This window comes from Sinohyriopsis cumingii, chromosome 8, assembly GCF_028554795.1.
Source record: "Sinohyriopsis cumingii isolate HCF-2022 chromosome 8, ASM2855479v2, whole genome shotgun sequence".
In the NCBI taxonomy this organism is placed as follows: domain Eukaryota; kingdom Metazoa; phylum Mollusca; class Bivalvia; order Unionida; family Unionidae; genus Sinohyriopsis; species Sinohyriopsis cumingii.
This window is the reverse complement of record NC_142968.1, coordinates 53022780-53033089: the sequence shown is the minus strand read 5'-3', so window position 1 is coordinate 53033089 and position 10310 is coordinate 53022780.

Sequence of the window (10310 nt, the reverse complement as noted above, 5' to 3'; positions counted from 1 at the left end):
TAGTAACTAGTCTTGACCTAAACAAAACCGCTGGAACCAATCCAATAAGTAATAAACTTGTACAAGTATAGTTGAAGAAATGTATGTTCCATTGCAAATACATTTAAATAAATCACTCCCAGCCAGCGTGTTCCTAACACAGTGCAAGCTAGCGTATGACATACCGATGTATAAGAAAGGAGATAAAACACTACCGTCTAAATGCAGACTAATTGTTGACTTCAGCTAAATTATATACACTATTCATAAGTCCAACCTTAGAATATACTTCTGGAGTCTGGGATAATTGTTCTATTGAAGATTCGGAAAGATCAGAATAAAGGGGGGAAAATCAGATGGAAGATGCACGGATCGTTCCAGATCTATACCCATTAATTCTTCTAGATAGTCTCTTTATGCGGAAACTGCTTGGTTTGCACAACGAAGGAAAAGGAAGAGATTATGCATTATGTATTCGATTATAAATACTCAAGTACCTAACTATTTAAACGAACTTCTTCCACAAAGGAGATATGAGGCATCTAATTATCGTCTACGTTACTCTCAAAGTATCACACCAATCTCAACCAAACTTTATATTTTCACACGACCTTTTACCATATACGATTCGTCTTTAGAACTCTCTGCCTGATGATATCCGAAATCCTCCAAATCTTTCTATTTTTAAGAAACGTTTCTCTAATTTAACTAACGGGTCATCACACAAGCAGAAAGACATCTTATTGTAGGTGAGTAGTCACGTCACTTTTTAATGATAAATCTAGACTTAACCAAGAAGTGTATTGAAAGGTAGAGCGAAAGAGCTGGGATCTTTGGCATTAGGTAAGGGGCAATAGACAAAGTGTTCAACTTCTTCATTATCATAAGCACATGCACACGTGAAAGAGTTAACTAAATTCACCATGTAAAGGTCGGATTTCAGGAGACTACCTGCTTGTCTAAGTTTAGTATGTAGGATATTAAGGTGACATTTGTCAGTAGCGTAATTTTAGCGTGATGACCCGTTAGTTGAATTAGAAAAACGTTTCTTAAAAACAGAAAGATTTGGAGGATGAGAAACCTATAAACTAATATCAAATGTGTTAACATCGGTGGTTCTTTACAATTGGCATGACTTATTTGGTTATATACAAACCATCAAAAAACGGCAAGGGTAGAAGCGGGTAGCAAAGATATGAAGATCGGTAAGTCGCAAGCAATACCGAGACAAAAAAGGCAACTTTCAAGGTAGCATTTTCACACATTTATATTGACACGGGTCGTTTTAGACTAATGAGAAACCAATGACTGGATATCAAATAGGTCCAAATCTTTGTAGCTTTTTTTTACGATTAACATGACATATTTAGCCTTATAGAAAACGATCATGTTGCACGGATATAGGCGCACGGACAGAGAAATGAAGATGTACTTAATAAGATACATACACATAATTTTTACTGTTTTATTGCTTAAGTATATGCTTCATATCACTAGTATCAGCATCGAGGTATGTGATACCATCGCAAAACAGCAATACTAGAGGCACGTAACAAGGATATGAAGATTGGTAATGGTAAAGTCGCAAAGGATACTGGGTAAAATATATAAACTTTTCTAGGTTGCATTTTCACACATTTCTGTAGGCATAGATCAATTTAGACTGATGAGAAACCTACCAAATAATACCAGATTTGTCAAAATCTGTGTGTGCTTACGATTGGTATGACTTATTCGACTCTAAGATAAACGTTCGTGTTGTAAAGATCTAGGAGCACTAACATTCAAATGATTATCATCGAATTATATGGTACCATCTCAAAGCGGCAAGGGTAGAGGCACGTAGGTAGAATATAGAATATGATGATCCGTTGATGATCCGTAATATCGCAAGCGACACCAAGTAAAAAATATCAACTTTTTTACTTGCATTTTCACACATTTATATATTTCACAGATCAATTTAGACTGATGAGAAACCTATCAATTGATATCAAATTCGTCTAAATCGCGTTTTTAAAAAATTACTAATGTTATAACTTATTTGCCTATATGGAAAACGCTCATTGAGGAAGACATTGAGCGGACATACAGACACACAAAGATGTACTTTATAAGATGCATACACATATTATATATTGTTGTATAGCTTTCCTTATATGTTTGAGATCTATAATATTAAAATTGAAATATGTGGTACCGTGGCAAACTGCAATGGTAGAGGCACGTATAAGTCGCAACCGATATCGAGTCAAAAATACAAACTATTTTATTTTCATTTTCACACATTTCTGTTGGCACATATCGATTTAGACTGACGAGAAACCTAACAATTGATATCAAATTTTGCTAAATCGGTGTTTATTACTATTGTAATGACTTATTCACCTGTTTGTTAAACGATCGTATAGAAGACATTAGGAGAAAAGACAGACAAATGAAGACGTACTTAATAAGATACACACACATATTATTTACTGTTGTACAGCTTTAATTATATTCTTCAAATTTATAGTATTAGCATCGAAATATGTGGTACAATCGCAAAACGGTAATGGTAGTTTCACGTACCAAGGATATGAAGATCGGTAATGTCGCACCCGATATTCAGTAAAAAGAACAATCTTTTTTATTTTGCATTTTCACACATGTCTATTGGCAGAGATCGACTTAGAATCATGAGAAACGTATCAATTGATATCAAACTTGTCAACATCGTTGGTTGTTTGCGATTGGTATGACTTATTCGCCTATATGGAAAATATTCGGTTAGGAAGGCACTAAACGCAAGGACGTACAAATGAAGACGTACTTCATAAGACGCATACACATTATTTACCGTTGAACAGCTTTTATTATATGTATCAGGTTTATAGAATTAGCATCGAAAAAATGTGATACGATCGCAAAACGGGAATGGCAGATGGACGTAGCAAGGATACGATGACCGGTAACGTTGCAAGCGATACTGAGTGAAAAATACCAACTTTTCTATTTTGCATTTTCACCCATTTATATTGGCACAGATCTATTTAGACTGATACAAATTTATCAACTGATATCAAACGTGTCAAAATCGTTCTTTGCGATTGGTATGACTTATTCGCCCATATGGAAAACTTTCGTATAGGTCAGATGTAGGCACACGGAAAGACAGATAAAGACGTGCTTGATAAGATACATACACATATTTTATAATTATGTACAGCTTTAATTCTATGCTTCAGATCTATAGTATTAGCATGGACGTATGTGCTACCATCGCAGAACGGGAACGGTATATGAACGTAGCAAGGATATGAAGATCAGTAAAGTCGAACCCAATATTCAGTAAAAAGTACACTTTTTTGTATTCTGCATGTTCACACATGTCTGTTGGCACAGATCGAGTTAGACAGATGAGAAACCTATATATTAATATGAAATTTGTCAAAATCGGTGTTTATTTACTATTGGTATGACTTATTCGTGTATATCGAAACCGTTCGTAGAGGAAGGCATTGGGCGCACGAACATACATTATGAAGACGTACTTAATAAGAAGATACATAAACATATTATTTACTGTTGTACAGCTTTAATTATATGCTTCAAATCTATAGTATTAGCATCCAAGTAGGTGCTACCATCCCTAAACGGGAAGGATGGAAGCATCAAGGATACGAAGATCGGTAAAATCGCAAGCGACAATGAGTCGCAAATAGCAACTTTTTTATTATTCATTTTCACACATTTTTTATAATTATTATTTTTTTTTTTTTTGCACAGATCGATTTAAACTGATGAGAAACCTATAAATTGATATCATATATGTCGAAATCGGTGGTTGTTTACGATTGGTACAACTTATTTACCTATATGGAACATGTTCGTGTAGGAAGGCATTTTGGCGCACGGAAAGACAAATGAAGACGTATTTAATAAGATATATAAACATGTTATGCTGTTGTTTAGTTTTAATTTTATGCTTCAAATCAGTAGTAAACTCCCCCTCCCCTTAGTATGCAACTGCAAGCACACTTTGTCAAATGCTAAAAGGCACTAACTTTCTTGAAAATTATAATAATCAAAAAAAATTCCGGATTCGTATATTATAACGTTATAATGCGCTTTCATTTTCCGTCAGGTGGGTCTCCAGGTCGAGTTGTTATGAACAACAGGAAACAGTATCGTACATTCTTTGCTAAGCGATCGCTCAGGTGGTGCAGTGTCTGTACAGAGCGTCCGCCTTGGATGCGAGAGGTCGCGGATTCAAACCCCTGCCGAATCACACTAAAGACATAAAAATGGTACTAGCAGCTGCCTCTTTTGGCGCCCATCATTAAGATATTGGTGTGAGGATAATGTGATTGGGTGGGACAAAATGCTGTATGTTTGTGGCATGATGCCACATTGCTAGACATCATTATAAACTGTCACAATGCAGACATGGTAGCGATATGATTGCATTTTTTTTTTAAAGCTACGTTAAAAATTACACACACACACACACACACACACACACACACACTTTGCTTAGTTATTTGCTATTTGAAGAGATGGAATATTGTTCATATTTCAACCGCTCTTTATTAATGATCATCGATGTGACCAACATATACGATAATAATACTCCCGATGATGATGATGATGGTTGTTGTTCTGATTTCTGTATTACTACTGCTCCATGGGTATATATCGAACTTGAAAACAGAAGCACTACCAGCAATAAAGCAGCTTTGAAAACAAATCGCACTTAATCGATATCAATATATATTGACATCAAAATGAACGTCAAATGCTCTGTGCAACTGTATCGAAATGAACTATTACATGCTGGGGTTTTTTTTTTCTTTTCTTTTTGGGACAGTTTTAGACCGAAAAAAGTAGTACTTTAAGGCTCTGTCTATGGTATAAATATGTTCATGTACACTTTTCCATTGTAACTTTAAGTGTATAGACTGCAAATACGATGAAGCACAAATCGAGGACGTCGAGTGTTAGCATTGGAACAATGTTACTACTTCGGTCGAGAAGGATAACGACCTATATATGTATTCCTGCCCACTACCATGTAGGATGTATCAAACTGTATATTACTCAAGCGCTCTTTGTCGAGCGTGCTGGTGTGTGTGTACAAAAACAAATGGAATATAATAACTTTAACTGAAATATATACAATTAAATTCTATATAAAAGTGATGCGGCACCTGGGAGTAAAGCAAAAATGGAAGAAACAAATTTCCGGATCGCTACTATCAACAGCAATGGGATAGACAAAGCGAAAGCAGACAAAGTAGCCAAAGAAACAAACTTTGGTGTAATAATGATACAAGAAACACACTATAGAATTAAGCCAGAGTTCGAAATTTTAGTAGAAGACAAACTTAACGCAATAAAGATATGCAACAATTTTGCAAATAATGATATTAGAGTTGGTTGCAACAATAATATTTTTAAAAAGCTGGGAAAGGTTTGAGGAGGGGGGAATTTTTTAAGGGACGGTTGCTACGTGTTAAAATGTTTAATTGGCATATTATAAATGTGTACATGCCAGCTAATAGAAATAAGAAACTAATTTTAAAGAAAACTTATACACCTACCTACAACAATATTCGATGGAAAATCTAATCATAGGGGGAGATTTCAACTGGGTAACTATAAATTAAACCAGTCTAGCAGGATTGATAAATTTTACGGAAATTTTTATGATCCATTAATATATATTAATACTGCAATAACCAACCAAAAGCTATCAGACCATTTCATGCTCACTATTGACCTAAAAATGAAAAAAATAGAAAAATGTGGGTCAGGACTATGGAAACTAAATAATAAGATTTTAAATGACAAAGAATATGTCGAAATAATAATTAAAAAAAGAAATTGAAACCGTCAAAAATGAAGAAAATATTAATATAATAATTGATTGGGATGTTTTAAAAAACAAAATAAAAGGAATAAATATTCAGTACTCAAATAGAGGGCGGAAAAACCCCAGAAAAAAAAGACAAACACGAACTCAAATTAGAACTAAGCAAAACAACAAACGACGATGGAGAAAAAAAAAAAAACGATTGACAGACAAAATTAAAATCGTTGAAGAAGACGAAAATCAGGGGAGAATAATAAGGGCGGGAAAATTTACAAAGATCTACAACGAGGCAAAAAACGTATATAAGCGAGAAGAATTTAGAAAAGGGGGTGATACAATTTTAAACAATATCAAAATAAACAATGTAACCCATACTGTAAAAGAAGATATCCTAAATAATATTTCCAAATATTATAAAGAACTATACACCACACACCACACAGAACATATACTTCAGCACAATCGACAGCTACTTAAAAAATGTCGACTGTGAGATGACATCAGCAGTACATAGAGACCAATGTGATGATGTCATCTCAGATGAAGAAATCACAAAAAGTATATCAACACTCACAAAAGTCACCAGGGAAAGATGGACTCATCGTGGAATTCTACCAAAAGTTCCACGGTGAACTGACGCCGATCTTAAACGCTTTGTATAATAATATAGTTTTAAGTAAAAATAAAATGACTAAATCTATGAAGGAGGGAGTTATCACAATTATATACAAAGGGAAAGGGAATAGAGACGAGATTAAAAACTGGAGGCCTATATCACTTTTAAACACGGACTATAAGATTTTAAGTAGGATTTTAACAAATACAGTAAAGGGTAGGATAAACAAGATAATTAATGTAAATCAAACTTGTGGGGGAGGGATATACAAAACAATATTTTAAACATTAAAACTATAATTAACTACATAAATGAAACAGGTATGATGAGTGCTATGGTACTCTTCGACCAGGAGAAAGCTTTCGACTGATTTGAACAAAACTGTATAAAGAATGTTTTTAAAAAATTTGGTTTCGGACCCAATTTCCAAAATGGACCAAAATCCTACACACTGGGATAATTAAACGGGAAATGCACGAAAGAATTTGAAATACAACGATCAGTGATACAAGGATGTCCACTATCAATGCTAGAATACGTAATGGCAATATAAATCCTACGTCACACGATAAGAAACAACCCAGATATACAAGCAGGGGCGTATTAACCATTAAGCAGACTAAGCACGTGCATAGGACACCAGGGCCAAAGGGGGCACCACAAAGTTGAGAAAAGGGTGAAAAGAAAGAAAGAAAAAAGAATGAAGATTTGTAAAAAAAACTGATACAACTAGTGCAAATTGATCATGATGTTCTGTTTCTTGATCATGGTACACCCTAGGGTTATCTTCTCAGGTGTACGTGGAAAAGAGGGGCGCGCCAAGATTTGTCAGTGCTTAGGGCACCAGTGAGCCTTAATCCGCCCCTGATTATACAAGGCATACAAATACCAAACCTAAAAAAGAATTAAAAAATGCTCTAACATGCATATGATTGCAACATCTTTATAAGAGAGGGGAATTGCTATAAGCGTCGGGTTCCAAAATAAACCACAACAAGCACGAAATCTTAAAAATAGTTAACTGGAGGGGCAACCACCCTGGATTATCGCCCCCCCCCCACACACACACACTTACTGAGAGACACTGTAAAGGCTCTAGGGGTTTACTTTGGTAATAAAAAAAAAGAAGCTGTAGAAAATTATGAACATATTATCAATAAAATAAGAGAAAATGTGAAAATCTGGCCATGGCGCCATTACCTATCATGGAGCGGGCCCAAGTGGCCAAGACTTATTTATACTCAAATATTAACTACATAATTAAATCCATAGATATGGATAATACAATTTTAAACAAAACAGACAACGAAATAATAGATTATATATGGAATCATAAAATGCATCATGTAAAAAAAGAGACATTATATAGGGCCAAAAGTAGAGGGGGCTTGGGGTTGCCGAGCCCTCTACTACTATAATTAACTAACATAATCAATAGATTAAAAAAAAAAATGCACTCAGACCCGGCTACAGCGTGAGAAGCACCGTACATCTACTGGTTCGGCTTCACCTTGAGAAACCGACCAGAGATATACAAAAATAACAAATTAATATAAAAAAATCGAAGTGCCACGCAAACATATGAGAACTAATTTTAAAATATAGAGACAAAACAGATTTATGCAAAATTTAATAAGTAAAAGTCACGCTTGGATTAGGGAGGAGGTAACCAAAAATATAAAATGTAGAGTAGAGCAGGACAACTGAGGGGGTAAATTGGACAAAAAATTGGAAAAATTGGGGAAAATAAGATCTGTCAAAACACAAAGTATAATTTTTAAATACCTGCACAACACCTGGCTAACAGGCGAAGAAACAATCAAACATCGTATGCTGAGGATAATGCCGAAATGCCCTTTATGTAAAACAGCGAACTTCACCAAACTACATACGATTGTCCAATGTGATAACACTAAACATAATAGGATAAAGTTAATAATGAAAATTTGCAAAAAATATAAGCATAACAAAAATAACATTTTATTCATAGATTTAGACTACGAAAACAAAATCGTTCTAAAATGTATAGACTATATAGTAACTACGATGATATCCTGTGGACAGGTGATAAAGATTTTTAAATAAGATACGTGGTAAAAATAAGAATATTAACCACAACAAGAACTCAGTACGTCTTACGACGAATAGATACTTACCGTCAGGTTGATATAACGCAATTGATGTTGGAATTGGGGGAGAGAGGGGGAGGGAGGAATAGGTATTACAGACCGAAGGGTCGCGTAGCGCAATTGCGAGCTGATGCCATACCCATACCCCCTCCTCGCACCCCACAACAGCCATATTTCAAAGAAAATTTCAAATTCTATTTCAAATATTTCAAAGACCCCCATATAACTTTTTTTTTTTAAAAGAGAAAAGGGAAGAAAGGAAGAAAGAAAAAAATAAAAGAATTTTGTAATTTAATTTTTTTTCTTCTTTCTCTGAAAGAAAATTCTAAAGACATATATAGGAAGGGATACAGGGAAAATATAAGGGGGAAGTAAATGGCGATGACATCATGGGGCTAAGTCACAGGGCTCAGTGAAGTGCATAGGCCCATCATGAGTCTTTGAAAACACCCAATGTAGAACATAAACAGACAAAATAAAGACACAAATACATACTGTATAACACTTAGTTTAAAACCCTACTAACTTCTCCCGCACTGCATGGTTGACCACTATAGAATAATGTGGTCTCATAAATACGTTTGGATCTTTCAATAAAGCATAATCAGATAAACTAAATAAAGGAGGCCTAACGCGACCCAGGAAAAACACATAGAGAATAAAGAAGCGTGAACCTTGGATCGAGCGTAACCTACCTATCAACATCTTTAAAGACTATTATGAGGAACGACACATATTATCACTCGAATAATAAAATAGGAAATTATTTTTTTTAAACAAAATCTAAATAGTACACCATTCCATCGTCAAAATTAGAAAACCATAAAACAAATTAAAAGATACAATATAACATCATAAAGGAAGAAATACAACTGGGAAAGATATTTGATCTATACTTGCTGTCTCAAACATAAAGAAAATATAGCATACACACAATATAACACCATTACATATAGCAAACACTGAGACCTAGGCGACATATAGCAAAGGTTACAAAACATTTCAAGGGAATGAACTTCGAGCAAGGTGAGGGAAACCAGACTCGGACGAACAACCCTTTAGATAACACTATGGAAACATAAATACCCCATCAAAAATTCTAAAAACTAAATTTTTTATATAAAATTTTGTTTTAATAAAACGTAGAACACATCTGAGGGGGAAATACACAAATATAAAATACTTTTTATTTTTTTTGGGCAATGGGGGCATCTGTCCGTTGCCCCCCCCCCACTCCCAAAAAAGTGTGTGTGTGTGTGTGTGTGTGTGTGTGTTATTATACCCATTACATTACTTGCAAAATATATATGGTGCTGACATTTTCGGCAAGAGGGAGACCTACCGATATTCTGCATATAATTATTTTAATGTTTTTCAGAGCGAGAGTATTGGGGCCTGATCTGTTCAATATATTTCTCAACTGATACAGCAGGTATAATCAGAGGCGTAGCTGGGGGGGGGGAAGGGGAGTACATATGTCCCCGGGCGCCAAGGTACAGGGGCGCCAAAATGAGGCTTACAACGTTACATTATAATAAGTAAACAAGGGTAATATTCAAAAATATGATTAAACGGGGAGGGGGCTGGGACGCCAATTTTATAGTTCGTCCCCGGGCGCAAAATATCATAGCTACGCCTCTGGGTATAATAGAGACCCCCCCCCCCCCCCCCCGAGTTTGCCACAGAGCGCTCGTGTAATATACGGTTTAATACAAAATACATGATTGTGGGC